The sequence below is a fragment of the Saccopteryx bilineata genome, chromosome 2, assembly GCF_036850765.1.
Source record: "Saccopteryx bilineata isolate mSacBil1 chromosome 2, mSacBil1_pri_phased_curated, whole genome shotgun sequence".
Taxonomy (NCBI): domain Eukaryota; kingdom Metazoa; phylum Chordata; class Mammalia; order Chiroptera; family Emballonuridae; genus Saccopteryx; species Saccopteryx bilineata.
Window position 1 is genome coordinate 105490335 of NC_089491.1, and position 19051 is coordinate 105509385.

The following is a 19051-nucleotide window of genomic DNA, read 5'->3' on the forward strand; positions in this document are numbered from 1 at the left end:
TACAAATAGAAGAAACGTTATCTGATAGTTTTTAACATCACAGTGTTTATATGTGAAGTGTTTTCAGGATATAAATTCTTTCCTCCTCAAAAAAAAAATAGTAAAAAAAAAATATATATATATAAGGCCCTGGCCAGTTGACTCAGTGGTAGAGTGTCAGGCCAGCGTGTGGATGTCCTGGGTTCAATTCCCAGTGAGGGCACATAGGAGAAGCGACCATTTGCTTCTCCAACCCTCCCCCCCCCCTTTTCTTTCTCTCTTCCCCTCCTGCAGCCATGGCTTGATTGCTCCCCAGATGGGCAGAGCACTGGCCCCAGAATAGGGTTGCTGGGTGATCCCGGTTGGGGTGCAAGCAGGAATCTGCCTCTGTATCTCTCCTACTCTCACTTGGAAAAGAAGAAAAAAAAATCTAACAGTCCAACTAATTCTTATAAACCAAGATGATTTACACCAAATCACTTAATTCTCATGTCCCTCCTAGACACTCATATAATCAACCAGAGCTAACCTTAATTAGAGGCTAAGTGAAGGGACAGGTGCAGTGGCAACTTTCATGATAAAATATTTTATCACTATATTACCAAAATATTCCCTTCATCAAATGATCATACAACTAAATTTTGATCACGACATTCACATATTTAAGGAGAAAATACTGGATACAAAAATGATAGTGGCTGAAAAGTTTACTGATAATAGATTGTGTTTATTCTCCCTAAATTGTCTCCCAGTTCCATTTTCTATTAAAAAAAAACAAAACAAAAAACACAACAACAACAACAAAAAACAGGCCTTCTGTAACCTCTTCCTGAACATCCCAAAGAAGTTGCCTGAAAGATACCCGCAATACACAGTCTTAAGGCTTAAGATCACTGAAATATATCAAATGACGTTTAGGGTGGCTAGTGGAAGCAGAAAGTGCTTAGATTGTTCAGGGGCAGCATCCAAAGTAGGTGTTCAAACCTCAGTGGGGAGAGATGGCCCTGTGGTGTGCCTAGGTCAAGGCTGGACCCCAGAACCAGGACTCCCAACCTGAGCAAAGCCTCCTTAAAACCTATCTCAAGTCGTACTACAGACCAGCACACTTCAAGGTGAAGGGATCAGCACAGACCGAGTTGATATGGGCAGCTTCTTGCAGCTTTGTGAGCAACACTAAGCCTCCCGGATTTAGTTGAAACCATAGGAGGGGAGATCACAAAATTGGCTGAAGTTAAATGGCTGACCAAGTGGGATGGAAGACTGCAGTACACTGAATTTCATTCAAAGAAGATAAAGTAGATCACTAACATGCCACTGAGTTTCTGGCCTGGAAGTCAGACATATGTGAGCAGTGGTCACAAAAAAAGCAGTTTGCAAATACCAAAAAAATAATAGCCAATATCCGTATAAAAATGTTAAATTTCTTCAGTATTTAACTTACCTAAAATGTAAACAAATACATCAAGATGCTATTATTCCTTAATCAGTGAAGTCCTCCCCCCAAAAGTAAAATAACTCAGTATTACTAAGGGCTCATTAAAGTAAGTGCCTATATCATACAACAGCTAGACTATAATCAAATGTGATAAGATCTTCTGGAGAGCTATTTGATATATATCAAAAGCCTTTAAATCATAAATACACTTTGGCCAAACAATTCTATTTCTAGGTATGGCCAAACAATTCTATTTCTAGGTATTTGCCCAAAGGAAACACCTGTAAATACAAAAAGGAGGCAACCCATTTTCATTGCAGTTTTGTTTATACAAACTCAATGTCCACTAGCATAGACTTGGTTAACCAAATGTCATTTCAATGAAATAGGAGTCTATTAATACAGAAGAAAAGTTTTAAATCACAAGAACTCCTCATGTTCCACTGCTAAATGAAATACACAAATTTTAAATTGTAGTTTATGTCCTAATTACATTAAAAAAAAAACACAAATGTTTTTTTAGAAGAGACTAACACAAACTATCTGAATCACCAGATCATTCTACTGGTGGAGTTTCAAAGGTGAATGCAAAGGTGGGTCCCTCAGTATTTCAAGAATGATGGGGAGAGAAGTACTCATCTAGAGTGGACTGTTATGTATAGTGCTGTGTTCATGTCGGCTTGTATCTTGAGAACACGGTACACTTAGTCTACCGAGAAGGGCAAAGGAAGGCTTCAGAGACATGATGTTTCACTCTATAGCAATGGAATAAGCTCCTGCTTTGTGGCAGGCTGTGTTACACATCTTGGTAATCAGGACCAAGTTCCTTCCCTCCTGCAGTTCACATGCTAGTGTTACAATGGAACGTTTACACGGGAGCAGGTGACACTGTCAGTTGGTCTTAAGCACTCTGGTAAAAAAAATAATAATAATACAGGCAAAGGGAACGGAGCAATACACTTCTTGGGGTAGGGTGGGTGATGTTTGAGAAAGTAGTTAAGAAAAAGCCTTTAGTGACATTTAAGGGGTGACCTATATAATGAGATTGTGTGAGCCACGCAATGGTCCAGCACTTGTGGAGTATAGGGTCTAACAAGACAACCAATATGGCTGCAGTGGTGTACTGTTCACAGAGAATCACAGGAAATGAATGTGAGAGACAGGAGAGAGTAGATCGTGTAGGATCTAGTATGCACTGTGAGAAGTCTGGAATTAATTTTCTTCTTTGGTAGTGTAAACCACAGTTTCAATATTAGATGTCATATGTCGCTCTGACTCATATAATTTCCTTGATGTTAACAAGAGAAGGGTCAAACGGTTTCCAGGAACTGCACACAATATGGAACACTTTGTGAATTTCTGTGTCATCCTTGGGCAGGAGCATTGTCACTCCTCTCTGTGTCATTTTAATTTTAGTATATGTGCTGCTGAAGCAAGTACTAGAATTTCTTTTGATTAGGAAGAAACACCATAGAGCACTTGAAATAAAGGTCAAAATGATTCAGAATTTTGGATGGGAATACTGACGTAGGGGACGTAGAAGAGAAAACGAAAAGACCACTTAGGAAGTTATTAATACTTTACGGCTAAGCGTAAAGTGAAAGCAGAGGAAGTGGGCAGGTATGGTTAGATTTAGAAGATCCTGAAGATGGGTGGCTGATGGATTGGGCACGGGTATAACACAAAAGCATGTGTCAAAGATGACTCAGCAGCTCAGAGCACCTAGGTGGAAGCAGGTTTCACTCAATCACACAGGAAGGGCTGTGTGGGAACAAGTGTTGGTAGGAAGATGCATGTGTAGTGGAGTAATCAAGTCCTGTCTGATTGAGATTCTAGGTCAAAAGAGATTGGAGAACTAAGTCAGAAAGACTGGACAGATAGGAGGCCACAGATCAGGCATTGTCATTGTCAGAGAAAAACAACAACAACAACAACAACAAAAAGAAACACCAGCTATCTGGTACCTTGTACAAAAAGAAAATGAAAGGAGGAGACATTTAACAGTGACAAGGGGAGCCTGACCAGGCAGTGGCACCGTGGATAGAGCATCAGACTGGGATGCAGAGGACCCAGGTTCGAGACCTCAAGGTCGCCAGCTTGAGCACAGGCTCATCTGGTTTGAGCAAAGCTCACCAGCTTGGACCCAAGGTCGCTGGCTCAAGCAAGGGGTTACTCGGTCTGCTGAAGGCCCATATGAGAAAGCAATCAATGAACAACTAAAGTGCCACAACGAAAAACTGATGCTTCTCATCTCTTTCCCTTCCTGTCTGTCTGTCCCTATCTATCCCTCTCGCTGTCTTTCTCTCTGTCTTTGTCAAAAAATGAAAGAAAAAAAATGACAAGGGGAGAAGTAAAAAAGGGGAAAAATAAAAAAATCTCTTGTGTTTTAATCATGTTTTCAATAAAAAAAAAATATATAGTAAAAGCATCATAAAATATTAACATTTAGGACCATTAAAATAACTACTTTAAATAAGTCACTTGCCTTTTATAAATATTTAAAATATTTCATAATTAAAAAAATATAAATTATATGTTGTTTTCTCTACAGCTTTGATATTATAAGTAAAATAGTTAAATTTTAAGGTATAAACCCCAAATAGCTAATTTCTAAACTATTATATAACTGAAAGTGTTTAGCTTGGTTTTATTTCCTTTCTACCTGTTACTGGTATATTTTTTCCTTTAAGCTTAAAGAGGTCATACATACATACCATAAGAACATTTCAGTGGGAGATAATTAATTTGATAGAATACAGCCACATCATAAGCTCCATTTGGCTGAATCACTTAGGCTGTTACATTGCACTGTTATGCTAAGCTCAGAGTCAGACTAAAACCAACCACTCACCATAAGTCTTCTCCATTCATGATCTAAATTACTAAGAAGAGTTTTCAGGTAGTTCTTAAATGCCTGAGTAATATGTAGTGAAGAAGTAGAAATTGGCCCTGGCTGGGGGCTTGGTAGATAGTGTCAGCCTGGCATATGAATGTCCCAGATTCGATTCCCAGTCAGGGCACACAGGAAAAGCAACCATCTGCTTCTCTCCCACTCCGTCACTCCCTTCTCTCTCTCTCCCCTCCCACAGCCAGTGGCTCGATTGGTTTGAGTGTGGCCCTGGGTGCTGAGGATAGCTCTGATGGAGCACCACAGCCTTAGGCACTAAAAATAGTCCCATACTCGAGACCCCAGATGGGGTTGCCCGGTGGATCCCACCCAGTCAGGGCACATATGAAAGTCTGCTTCACTATTTTCCCTCTTCTCACCTAAAAAACATTTTTTAAAAATTAAAAAAAACAAGAAAATAGAAATTATATTTGAATAAAATGTACATAAATTATAGGTAAAGTATCCTAAAAATTTACTTTCAAGTTATATTAATTGTTTTTAAATATTTAAATTGAATATTTTTAGACTTTAGAATAACTCGTATAATATCTCTGAATCCCAAACCAAATGGAAAAATGTCTATTTTTAATTGAAACAATGAACTTTCAGCAATTCATTGAATTTATTCATTTCCTTCCTTTAGCCAACAAATATTTATTGGGTATTATGTGTGGAGCATTGCATTAAGCACCAGGAGGAAAATGGTGATGAACAGACACAACTCCCACCCCATGATGCTTCCACAACTGTAGCTGTTATGAGTACACACAAACAAGAATTGTAAATTTCACCAAGAACAGCTTGTCTGACCTACTTGCAATACTCAAGGAAGGTTTCCAAAGGGACTGCTGCTTGCTCTAAAAATCTGAAAGATGTGCATGTTTAGCTGAAAGGGAGACTATTCTAGGTAGAGGCTCAGCAAAGATAAAGGGCCAGTGGCAGGAAAACAGAAACACTGCATGGAGCCCAGGATGAGCGAGGGAGGAGGAGTGGAGTGGGGCCAGGTGGAAATGCCGGGAGAGTAGAGCATGCCTGGCTTACAGGGCACATAAGGGAATCTACAGTGACCTGCTTTACAAATATCCCTCCATGGGCAGCGTAGGTAACACTGGAATGAGAACAGAGGGGTGCAGGCAGGTTAATCCAGGCTTGCAAAAAAGGGTGATGAGGTTTAGTGGATTGACATGAGAAATATTCAGGTTAATACAGAAAGGATTGCAATGTGGGCAGGAAAAGTAGGAGGTGGGGGGACGTGATGAGGGAGATGAGGTAACAAGATGACCTCTAGTTCCTGATTGTGAAACTGAAGGGAATAGGTAAATAAAGGGGAGGGAGGGGGTTAAGGAAGGTAACATTATAACCCCAGTTTTGATTTTCCAAATCAGTTTAAAAAAGAGAAAAGAAATATGAAAGAAAACAAAATAAACAAACAAAAAAACCAAATGAAACACTAAAAAAATAAAAAAGATCTGAATTGTAGAGATTGAGGTGCTATGAGATGTGAAATATGCAGTTTGTTTGTTCATCAGGCTGAATTAAGAGGCCACAGACAAGCTAAAACGGTATTTCAAGAAAATAGCAAGGTCAATTATATCAAATGCTGAAAAATATCCACTGGATTTAGTGACACAGAGAGATGCCTGGTCGCCTCAGTAAGTTGTATGTCTAGGGAGCAGGCCCTGAAGACAAAAGAAATAGGGGCGAGGTGAGAAAACGGATACCTCACTGCAGACACCTCTGTCCCATCTGGCTGGGACCGGGCGGGAAGTGGTCATGTCAGCAGCAGGACATGAGACACATCGAGTGTTTTGAGCAAGAACAGAAAAACCCCATAAATCACAACTGGGCCTAAAACATTCATGTCTAGTTTTTTTTCCCCCTTAGTTCAATTGAAAATTAGAAAGAAAAAGAACTCAAAAAAAGAATCTTTTTAGAAGTCTTAAATAACTTTCAAATTTTTTCTCTGGCCAAATTTAACCCATCCAGAATCCTTTCAATGCTCCAAAGACACGTGATTCCTACTTTTGTTGTGACCCTTACCTCATATACTCCAATTACCATTTTGTTATCTTCCCTTTTATTTGTAAACCACTGTAGGAGAATTGTTTAACCAACACTTAGTACAAGGGCCAGATGCATAGTAGGTAGTCATAAATGCACAGAAATGCAAACATTTTGAAAAAGCAACCACTGAAAACTCTCCTCTACAATGTATCCTCTCACTGGGCAGTATTGCTGCCTAGTGAGGGAGGACACAGGTTCTAGTGGGTAAGTACGATTAAATCCTAAGTGATATACAGGAGGTAACCTTTATTGTCATTGCCATCAACACCTCCTCTCTGCAAGAAAAAAAACAACACCACAGTTTAGTCAGCATTCTGTGGTCCATAAGGTGGCACTAAAAGTTCATAGAAAATGGTTAGCCATAGAAAACTTTTTGTCGATGGATAAAACGATCAATGTGATCTTGGTTTAAGAAGTTGGTGCAATTAGAAAGCCAAGAATCTTAGCTCTTAGCAACAATACCGACCATTCAGCCGGGCTGTTTGTGCCCTGGGTGCTTCTTGTTTGTCATGAACATTCGCTGAATCGCTCCATCCCCAACTGTTCAGCAACAGCAGGGGAAGCAGCTACGCTGATTGGCCCCCATAGAGAAGGCTTTGGCTCACAGAGCTCAGCGTTGACACTTGTGCTGCAGAGGTTTAAATCCCTTGGGAACGGTTAGAAAAGCTGACTTGTGAGTGGAAAAGCAGGAGCCTCTCAACAACAGCTGCTTTGCAGCTGGGACACAAAGGAGAGCAAGAAATCCCTAGACACCATAAAAGGTAGCGAATGATGGGAAGGCAATCCTAGTGCCTCCATTTGTCACTGGCAGGGTGCCACTTGTTCTCAAATCCAAATGCTCTAGCAAGAGGATAAAGCCAGATGTAAATAATTCCCTAATTTTATACTTCTTTTTTTTTTTTTTGTAGACAGTAAAGAATATAGACGGTTATTGAATTTATTTAGACATGAATCTTTTTGATGATTTAATCATGGTACTGAAGAGAACACTGGATTCAATAAGAGAACCCTGAGTTCTACTCTGGTTTTGACACCAAGGTGTACAACCAAGGAAAGCCATTAATTTGAATAGATGTTATTTTCCTCAGTTGTCAATCAAGGCACCTAGGTTCACTGAACACTATTGGTTACGATCCTCTGTTAAAGAAACAATTAATTTGGAAGTAATCATTGTTTCAAAATTCAGATTAAAGAAAAGTTACATTCTTATTCTCAATCTATGTCATCTTCTTTTTTTCTCCACTGCTTTCCAATCCACAACAGGGAAGAGAAATCGGCCCCTTCTTCTGATTTAGTGAGCTGACACTGAGATTGGGCATAGCAGCTGAGACCTAAAATCAACTATAGTTTATATTATGTACTACAAATGAAAGTAAATGAAGTTGCATAACTATTCCACGTATTTTCTTCGGAAAGTACTTGAAAGGTAATGGTGCCTATCAAAGACGGAATTACCTAGAAAGGTTCTTAAACCAAGCAGCCACGTATCTATTGAAAGGGTACACTGGGCTTCAAAGTTATTCTGGTTTTAAACTGCTCTGTCTATGCCAGCTGGTCCAGCGTAAACATAACAACCTCTTCCTGGTATTGACACATACTCTGTAGTTGCCCTAATTCTTGTTTACCTCTCACAGGTATTCACCTAAATTAGATGAGTGAAACAATGGCTTTTCCGACACTGAAACGTCCCACGAGAGGAAACAACTAGGCTTCATTAGCAGCATCAGTGAGATCTCGCCATGACCTCAGCTTTCCACTCCCCAACACAGCCCTAACAGAAAGAGTGCTTACAAAGGCACCCATTCACAGCACAACACCATGCAATCTCTGTCAAGCATTTTTTTGTGTGTGTGACAGAGACAGAGAGAAACAGAGAAAGGGACAGATAGGGACAGACAGACAGGAAGGGAGAGAAATGAGAAGCATCAATTCTTTGTTGTGGCTCTTTAGTCATTCATTGATTGCTTTCTCATATGTGCCTTGACGGGGGGGGGGGGCTATAGCAGACTGAGTGACCGTTTGCTCAAGCCAGTGACCTTGGGCCCAAGCAGATGAGCCTGCGCTCAAGCAGGTTACCTTGGGATCTCTAACCTAGGTCCTCTGCGTCCCAGTCCGACACTCGATCCACTGCGCCACAGCCTGGTCAGGCTGTCAAGCATAATTAAGTTTTCATGCATCTTCTCTGTTTTCCCAAAACACATTTTTAAAGTAGTCTGTGGTCCTAGGACACTGCAATTCCACTTTCTCTTGATAGGTTATATAATAAGAACAGAAACATTGCAGGGCAGATGACTATGTGCTAGGCATCATTCAAGCACTTTAAGCATCTTGTCAAATGAAATTCTCATACCACACCTGAGATAGTATTATTATCCATTTTACAAAATTAAAAAAACAATTTGGCTTCACAGTTTATGCTATGCACAGTATAGTGTTGGTGCAAAACTTTACTACAGGAATCATTATGCTATTTAAAGCTAAACTTTGTAAAGTAGAGGTCCACCCATACGTTCACACATCCACCCCTCCACCCACTCCTCATCACATATTTAGAGAGTATCTACCATATGCCTTGTGCCAGACTGGAGATAAAATGACTCCTTCTCTTAGAGACTGAGTAATATTGTGGTGACTCTGTAGGTACGCCCTTTTCAACTGCAAGATGATACTTAAAAGGGCTCTCTTTAAACATATGTATAGCACATAAGGAGAAAGGAGAGACCAAGACATCAATTCAGCCTGAATGAGTCAGAGGAGGTCTCAAAAGGAGGTAGCTGGCATGCTTGAGCTGGCTCACAGATGGAGGACAAGTCGACCAGGCATCAAGACAACTGACTGTGTAGTTAGTCCAAGTGCTGATGGCTTCAAAGTTCTCTTTAAAAGATCCTTATGAAATCAGAACATTAAGAACCTTCCTTAGCCTGACCAGGCGGTGACGCAGTGGATACAGCGTCAGACTGGGATGCAGAGGACTCAGGTTCGAGACCCTGAGGTAGCCAGCTTAGCGCAGGCTCATCTGGTTTGAACAAAGCTCACCAGCTTGGACCCAAGGTCGCTGGCTTGAGCAAGGGGTTACTCGGTCTGCTGAAGGCCCACGGTCAAAGCACATGTGAGAAAGCAATCAATGAACAACTAAGGTGTCGCAATGAAAAACTAATGATTGATGCTTCTCATCTCTCTCCATTCATGTCTGTCTGTCCCTATCTATCCCTCTGACTCTCTCTGTCTCTGTAAAAAAAAAAAAAAAGAATCTTCTTTAGAACATCAGTCTAATGAAGAAGAAATTTATTTCTTGTTTTAACACCATGAAAAGGAGCTGTAGCTGATAACAGTTAATTTGCTACCAACCAACTCAAAATACATCTATTTGACAAAATATTTGGGTTAATTAACAACGAAAGCTGCCAAATTACTACTTCATGCCAGGCCATGATTCTTGAGCCACCTTCTGTGAAGAATAATTGTATATGGCCTACAAAGAAAGAAAAATCTACTAAAAACAGCATGTTTAGTAAGCAACGCTCATTCAGTTTCACTTCTAGAGTGCAAAGTGACCAGAGGCAGTACATATAAGATTACAGGAACCTTTAAAGTAGCTAGGAAAAGGAAAAGACACACACACATACAGACACACATGTGCATGTGTGCGCCTGCACACACACACACACACACACACACGCACGCACAGCAGAAGGTAAAAGGCTGGCATGTTACCAGCAGACTGAGATTGTATGTATAAATGCATACGATGAGCATATCGCCACACTGGCTCACTCCCAAGTCCTAGCAGTACAGTGTGCTGGTTGAAGCACACACGCATGAGTTCTGGCATTATTACAAAATAAAATTCTTTCTCTCTTTCTTGCAGTGAGAGAAAATGTGTAATATCACAGGAAATTGTGGGCAACTAATAGGAAAAATATGAGTAGAGAGGTGACATGAAGACATAGAATAGAAAGTTTGAGCTCGTTTGCCTCTAGGATAGACAATTTAATAGTAGCTCGACTCAGGGCTAAATTACCACTGTCAACATCTCACACCCTGTTGACCTTGGTAGAAAATATGTGCTATAAAGGCTGCACAAAACTCACCATACATCAACCTTCCAAATTGTCTTCATTACAGCCTGCAGTGTAATTGTCACCTGAGTTGGCAGATTTATCTGTGAAATCCAAGAGGGACTGAACTGACACTCCCAATCATAAAGGCATTTTTAACAAAGTTATATATGGAGGTATATAAGAGGGCAGTGTTGTCACTGTGACACCATTCCTTGTGCCACCACTATAAATACAGAGCAGGTTTTGGAAGAAACATAGTGACTTATTCAACTTCTCAAAAAGAAGTGCATGTGCACCTTGGGATACATGGTGTCATGCCATGAGAAAACAGAAACATGGCACTTTTAAGACTTGGGGAAAAAATATAAACTATTAAATTACTAAATCATTTAAAGCATTTTTTACTTTAAAATAAGCACAGACATGTTACAAAGAGAGGCACGGCCATAGAGGAGAGAAGACAGGCTTGGGGATTAGATGGATATAAGTTTGACCATCTCCTAAGAAACAATCCCTACGCCAGTCGGACTACCTGGGCAAGTTGCTGAATGTGTTTCATACACATCATAGGGTCAAGAACGACACCTCCCGATGAGGTTTATAACTAAACAGTACATGTAAATCTCTTATAACAGGGAATAGTACACAATAAATGCTCAAAAAATGTTGGCTATTATGATCTTTGTGTAATAAGAACAGCACTAACTACTATGCAATATCTTAAAATAATTAGATGATATAAAATATATGTAAAAAGTATGGCACAGCAATGTGGGAGCATGCGCATGCGCATACACACACACACACACACACACACACACACACACACACACACACACACACGCAGAGTCAGTTCTCTTTTTAATTAGATCTCTTATACCTAAACCCATTTACCCAAAGGTAAGTCATGGTTGTAGATGATTATTTTTCATTTATTTAAAATAGCATTCTTGTAACACAGTCACATGAAAAACTTTGTGATCCAAAATACTTGGTTATCTACCACGCTGTCTCTTGTTCTGGAATGTCTTAGATTACAGTGGGCAAAGATTCTCCTTTGGGATCAGAGAATTTGAAGAAAAGAGAAATCAAGGAGATCACCAAAGCTTGAATCTGAAGAGTTGGTATAAAAAAACTTGGGACCACTTTTGATCAAAGTGGAAAACCCACATAAACTCTAGTGACAGTTTAAGAATATATTTTCCCCATCCAGAACTACGTATTTTCCAAAAGGTCCGTTTACTCTTTGAAATGTTGACATCACTTGGCAACTTCAGGTTCAAGTAGTTAGCGTGGATCAAGCTGCTACCAATCTTAGAATAATAAGAAAGGAGAAAATGACAGCTGAATTTCAGTGTTACAATATTCTGATGCTTGGTATTTCACAGAAGCAAAACCTTTAGTTAATCAAAACATATTTTATTCAAATCTGTCATATTTCACACTTCTTTTTAAAAGTAAATGGCTATGTAAATTTTACTTTGCTTTTAAAGCTATAACAATGAAATAAGAAATATTGACTAGGCAATGGAGGAAAAAAACAAAAGAAAGTACAGAAAACACCCAGAGAAGACATTATTTCCAGCAGATAGTTTCTGTACTAAAGATTAAACAAACAATAGTAGAAAAGGCAGTTTTTGGTGTTGCCAGACTAACTAGATTAATAAATAAGGTTAGAAAAGTATGAGACTAAGCTATGTGCCTAAACAAGAGCCACTTAAATCAGATTATCTTTAAGAAAGATTTTATACAACAGAACACATTCTTTCAGGGATCATGACTGTTTTAGATTTGGGTGGCCTACACTAATAAGACAATCCATTTATTTCATAAATATTTCAATCTCTACAATGGTATTCAGAAAAAAAATGTAATACTCAGAATTCCAAATAAGGTTTGTTAAATATCTTTTAGTACCAGTTATTCTAATATTTGTTTCAAATCGAGTAAGTGATATTGTGTTAATGCTTTCTAAGATCACAAAGGAACTTGAGCAAAACTATAGCAAAACCATAAAAGAAAAGCTTGCTTCTTCTACAATTATGTGTATAAATTCAACCTAATCACTATTGTAGAAAATAGTTCACATTGCTCTACATCCCATTAACTTTATATAGCAAGCTGAACCTTCAAGCAAATTATGTAAATATTATAAAAATTTATATAAAAGACAGTATTATTCCTGCCTGCCATACATAATACTTAATAAAAGAACAGTGGATTATCTGTATTCCGTTATACCTGTTAGAAGAACACATATTCATTATTATCACTACCACTGTTGATGATATTCTATAGATTCCCTCTAAAATGAATGATTTATATTATATAGTCTTCTGAGTTTACCTTCCAAGGCTACCAGAACAAAACAGATAGCCAGAAGATGATACTCTACTACAGGGGTCCCCAAACTTTTTACACAGGGGGCCAGTTCACTGTCCCTCAGACTGTTGAAGGGCCGGACTATAAAAAAAAAACAAAACTATGGCCAAATCCCTATGAACACTGCACATATCTTATTTTAAAGTAAAAAAAACAAAACAGGACCAAATACAATATTTAAAATAAAGAACAAGTAAATTTAAATCAACAAACTGACCAGTATTTCAATGGGAACTATGCTCCTCTCACTGACCACCAATGAAAGAGGTGCCCCTTCCAGAAGTGCGGCGGGGGCCAGATAAATGGCCTCAAGGGGCCGCATGCGGCTCGCGGGCCGTAGTTTGGGGACCCCTGCTCTACTATATTATCAAATGGAAAAACAATAAAGGAATATATTCAATTTTGTTTCTTTTTTATTCCTTTCTTTCAATATGGTCAGTTCTATGATTATAGTATTAACGTATCATTTTTATTGAGGCAAAAAGAAATAAATCCTTTTACTGCCAACATGTTGTTATCCAACCCCTGAACCCTTAAACCTTTTTTAATGCTGAGAAACTGACATTTTTAACAAACAGAGTGAAACAAAAAATGTAAGTTCTCTGATTTCTCACTTAACTTTAACCTACATAAAACATCATTTTTCCCTTTGTCTAATTACTTGTATAAGCATTCATGTTTGCCATTTATTATTTCAAACTTTTATTTTTCCTCTTTTACTCTTCCCGTCCACCACAGAGCATTAAAATAATTTATTTGTTCAACAAGTAGGTATTGTTTTACAAGCTTCTCCCTAGGTATCTAAAATAATGAATGAGATGGAACTGGTAGCCTAGACTAGCTCTCAGTCTGTGGGGGAATACAGCCATGAAAACAGCTAACAATAATGGAAGGTGATGGACCCAGTTTAATAGGAGCACAGAGAACAGAAACATTAAGTCAGTGGGAAGGAAAGCGATGTATCAGTGCTCTAACCTGACAGAAAACATGATATGAAATGAGCCAATCTCTACCTCAGACTCATTTCACTTACATTCATTCAACAGATACTTATGATGAGACAGGGTCCCTCCTCTCACTCTCTAAAAATAGAAATAATAAATAGTAGTGATATACAAGTGTTCAGCTATCATGTAGTTATTCATATGCAATAAGAACCCTGGACGAGAAGCAATAAGGCTGCCTGGAAGAATCAGTAACTATTTTATGAAAAGGAGTGTTAAAGATGACATTAAATGGATGCGTCAGATGTTGCCAAGTGGAGACACAGGAAGAAGACATTTCAGGCCAAGGCAGCAGTCTGTTTGGATATATGAGGGAACAAGGTGCTGGTCTATCTAAGTTTGGAAATGAGGCAGTCTATCAAACAGAAGGCAAAAGACACTGAATGTAAACACACCTCTAGTTGACAAAGATTTTTTTCCCTCAGGGAGTACAAATTATCAATTCTAAAACAACTATATGCAATAGTGGAGCATGAACTACTAAGAAAATGTATGGTGGATGGTGAAAGCCAGGTTTCTCACTGTTGCAATGGGAAGTACAGATGAACAAGGGGAGGATGCTAGTAAGGTCCATATGACAATGCACGAGAGTTGAAGATATCAGTATGAACTTACATTTAACTTAAAACACAGAGTTACACACAGAATATTTAAATTTGATAGAGATGGGCATCTACACCGGCTAATGCACAGACATGTATCTCCTTGCTCTGTCATCTGAGTGAGCCTAGAAACAGTGACCCCCCAGTAGCACTCAGTACACCCAGATCTTGGTTTCTAAACAACTTCTAAACAAAAAGATCCAGGGTTCCTTGGAAAAATGTCTGACTCTAGGACTTGGGCAGAAAAAATATATGTATGATCGGCCTAGAGCATGTTACAATATCAGAAAGTAAGAAGGCACCCAAAGGGAAAAGCATACACACACACAAAAGACAGAGGTAAGTCAAAGGACATAGAAACCTATGAAATAACTCCCTCTGATCAAAACTGGGCAACAAACGCAACTTAAGCAACAAGATAAATAGTAGAAACATATTATAATCCAATGAATAAAATATCACTGAATCCATGCTAATATACAGACAATTTTCAATAAATAATTAAGGAGAACAGACAAAACCCCACAGAGAAGAATACCAAATAATTATAAAGGTACTATGTCCTTGAAGAGAGAGAGCATAACTCCCTCTGCTGAAGTGTGGACTGCACAGAGTGTGGACACCTTTCCAAACAGTACACTATGGAAAGGGAGGGAAAAAAGAATGTCTTTACACTAGAGAAATGCAACAAAAATCCACCTTAAGCCAGGTCATCTAAGTTAGCAAAAGCAATGATGTCATACTGATAATAAATAACCTAGATGTGATGTGATGTGAGAAGAATGGCACTTTATTTCCGTGGTCTTCCTCCAAAACCTCAGGGTGGTCTGACAAAATGCCAACCAAATTCCAGTTGAAGAACATTCTACAAAATACATGACCGGTACTCATCAAAACTGTTGTGATCATCAAAAACAAGTAAAACCTGAGACTGTCATAGTCGAGAGGAGCCCCAAGTGACAAGAAAACTAAATAAAATGTGATACCTAAATAGGACTCTGGAACATAGAGGACAAACAGAGAAAGAACTAAAGATACCAGAGTAAAATGTGTACCTTCTTTAATAACAATGTATCATGATTGAGTCACCAATCATGACAAATATATCTCACTGATTTATGATGTTAATCATAGAGGAAACTGGGTGTAGGGCATACTGGAACCTTTGGTACTAATTTCACAATAATTCTGTAATCTAAAACTGCTCTAGAAGACAAAGTTCATTAAAAAATTAATTTCTTAAAAATCTAACGTAATTGTCACAAAATTTTAGTCTTTGTTTTACTTGAATTAAAAATGCATGCCACCTGACCAGGCAGTGGCGCAGTGGATAGAGCGTCGAACTGGGATGCGGAAGACCCAGGTTCGAGACCCCGAGGTCGCCAGCTTGAGCACGGGCTCATCTGGTTTGAGCAAAGCTCACCAGCTTGGACCCAAGATCTCTGGCTCCAGAAAGGGGTTACTCCGTCTGCTGAACGCCCATGGTCAAGGCACATATGAGAAAGCAATCAATGAACAACTAAGGTGTCGCAACAAAAAACTGATGATTGATGCTTCTCATCTCTCTCTATTCCTGTCTGTCTGTCCCTATCTACCCCTCTATCTGACTCTGTAAAAAAAAAAAAAAAAAAAGCCTATCTGTTGCAACATTCTCTCCTTTTCTAAGTGCTTGAAATAGTTTTTAACAGTGGCAAATTCCTTAGATAAAAGAATTTTGGCCCTAGCCAGTTGCCTCAATGGTAGAGCATCATCCCAGTGTGTGTGTGTGGATGTCCTGGGTTCAATTACCAGTCAGGGCACACAGGTGAAGCGCCCATCTGCCTTTCTACCCTTCCCTCTCTTGCCTCTCTCTCTCTCTCTCTCTCTCTCTTTCTTCCCCTACTGCAGCCAGGGCTTGATTAGAGCAAGTTGGCCCCAGGCACTGAGGATGGCTCCATGGCCTCTGCTTCAGGCACTAAGAAGAGCTCAGTTGCTGAGCAACGGAGCAACACTCAAGATGGGCAGTGCATCACCCCCTTGTGGTCTTGCCAGGTGAATCTTGGTCAGGGCCCATGTGGGAGTCTTTCTTTGTCTCCCCTTTTCATAGTGAACAACAACAACAAAATTTTATTCAATGCTCAATGCCCATTAAAATCCCAATGTCATTTTTTAAAAGAAACAAAACAAAAAATCACCAGATTTGTATGGAACCACAAAAAACCTCGAATGGCCAAAACAATCCTGAGAAAAAAGAATGAAGCCAGAGGTTTCACACTCCCTGACTTCAAATTATATTATAGAGCCATGATAATCAAAACAGCAAGGGACTGGCAGAAAAACAGACATACAGACCAATGGAACAGAATCTAGAGCCCAGAAATAAAACTACATATATATGGACTAATCATCTTTGACAAAGGAGCCAAAAACACACAGTGGAGTAAAGAAAGCCTCTTCGATAAATGGTGCTGGGAAAATACAAAAACCACATACAAAAGAATAAAATTTGACTACAGTTTGTCCCCTGCACAAAAATTAATTCAAAATGGATCAAAGACCTAAATATAAGATCTGAAACAATAAGTTACATCGATGAAAACATAGGTACTAAACTTATAGACCTTGGCCATCAAGAACACTTTATTAATTTGACCCCAAAGGCAAGAAAAGTAAAGGCAAAAATAAATGAATGGGAGTATATCAAAATAAAAAGCTTCTTCACAGCAAAAGAAACTGACAATGAAACAAAAAAGCAGCCAATCAAATGGTAGATGATAGTTGCAAGTAACAACTCCAAGAAGAGGTTAATATCAAAAATATATAAAGAACTCACAAAGCTTAGGAACAAACAAGCAAATAATCTAATTAAAAAATGGGAAAAGGACCTGAACAGACACTTCTTCCAAGAGGACACACAAATGTACAACTGACATGAAAAAATGATCATCTTTACTAGTTATTAGAGAAATGTAAATCAAAACTACACTGAGATACCACCCCACATTTGTTAGACTGGCTATTATCAATAAGACAGTAATAAGTATTAGGGAGTTTGTGGAGAAAAAGAAACCCTTACTCCCTGCTGGTGGGAAATTAAATTAGTATAGCTATTAATGAAGAAAGCATCGTGGTTCCTCAGAAAAGTAAAAATAAAACCACCATATGACCCAGCAATCTCTCTACTTGGATATCTACCCCCATAGCTCAAAAATATTGGTACGTAAAGATACATGTACCCCATGTTCATCACAGCATTATTCACAGTGGCCAAGACATGGAAACAACCAAAGTGTCCCTCGGTAGAATATAGAAGATGTGGTACATATATATAATGGAATGCTACTCAGCCGTAAGAAATGATGACATAGTACCATTTACAACACGGATGAACCCTGAGAACATTATACTGGCTGAAATAAGTAAAACAGAAAAAGCTAAGAACTGTATGATTTTCAGATTGGTGGGATATAAAACTGAGACTCATTGACATAGATAAAAGTGAAGAGGTTACCAGGGGCAGGGAGTCTTGGGGGAGAGAACGGGGGAAGGGAGTAAAGACAGACAAGTATGAGGTGATGAAGAGTGATTTGACATTGGGTGATGGGTATACAACATAATCAACAGTTCTAATGTTATAGATGTTTACCTGAAACCATGTACTCTTATTGATCAATATCACCCATTAAATTTAATTTTCTAAAAAAAAAAAAAAAAAGGACTTGTTCTGACTCATACTGTTTATTGGGAGGCTAAGAGTACACTGGCAAAGGAAAGAACTCACACAAATCCTAAAGACTTCCTCTGACATATACAGGGTGGGCAAAAGTGGTTTACAGTTGTGAGTACACAACACATTTATTCTTATATTATTTATTAATTTCCATAAAAAGAACTGTAAACTTACTTTTGCCCTAGTCTGTATACTTAGTTAGATATAAGTATTGACATTTAGTACAGTTATATAGGAAGAGATTTTAAGTACTACAATAATCAAATGCTATTTCTATATCAGGCAATAAAAATAAAAGAAAATTTTCATCTGTTTGCAGATTAATAACGTGAATTTCCTCTTTCAAAACAATGCTCAAATGTAACGTGCCTAAAAACAAAGTTGTTTTGTTCTACCTGCATTCTGGAGACTGCAAACATATCCTAAGCACATGATGACATTATCAACTGCAGAGTTCAACTCACTCTGGTTTTGGACAAATGTAAACAAATGGCTACTTTCAGGGTAGTTCTAGCCTTAATGTGAACACTTTTTTTTCTTGCAAAATCTTGACGTTGATGATACCTGCATCCTAACATCCTTAAATTTTCTTACTACCTCTGTCCATCCATCATGTAGGGAAGCAAAGAACTACACTCAATTTTACTAAACTCTTAGATGTTTCAAACTAAACGATTACTTAAAAATGAACTAAATTACTAGGTTAACAACATTTCAGGTGTTCTTGCTCCAACCTGCTGGTCTATTGGGTAAAACTCAGTGTCCTTTTCGGTGATGTATGATTCTAGAACTTCTGTACTCTATGGCCCAGCCCTTGATATCATACAGTTCCTCAAGGTTCATTCAGCAGTACATTCTTTTCTCAAGATGATAAGAAGTCCAAGTTAAAAAATGGGTTTCATAATAAATATTCTAAGTAGGGCTT

General features: G+C 38.6%; 1 protein-coding gene and 1 non-coding gene across 3 annotated transcripts in view; both read right to left on the bottom strand.

Moving 5' to 3' along the window:
* TMTC2 (transmembrane O-mannosyltransferase targeting cadherins 2) overlaps positions 1-19051 on the bottom strand; it is a 420661-nt gene that overhangs the window by 98015 nt on the left and 303595 nt on the right. The window lies entirely within an intron of this gene.
* LOC136327355 (U6 spliceosomal RNA) lies at positions 2748-2854 on the bottom strand. Its single transcript, XR_010729599.1, has one exon. It is a non-coding gene; the product is annotated as a U6 spliceosomal RNA (small nuclear RNA).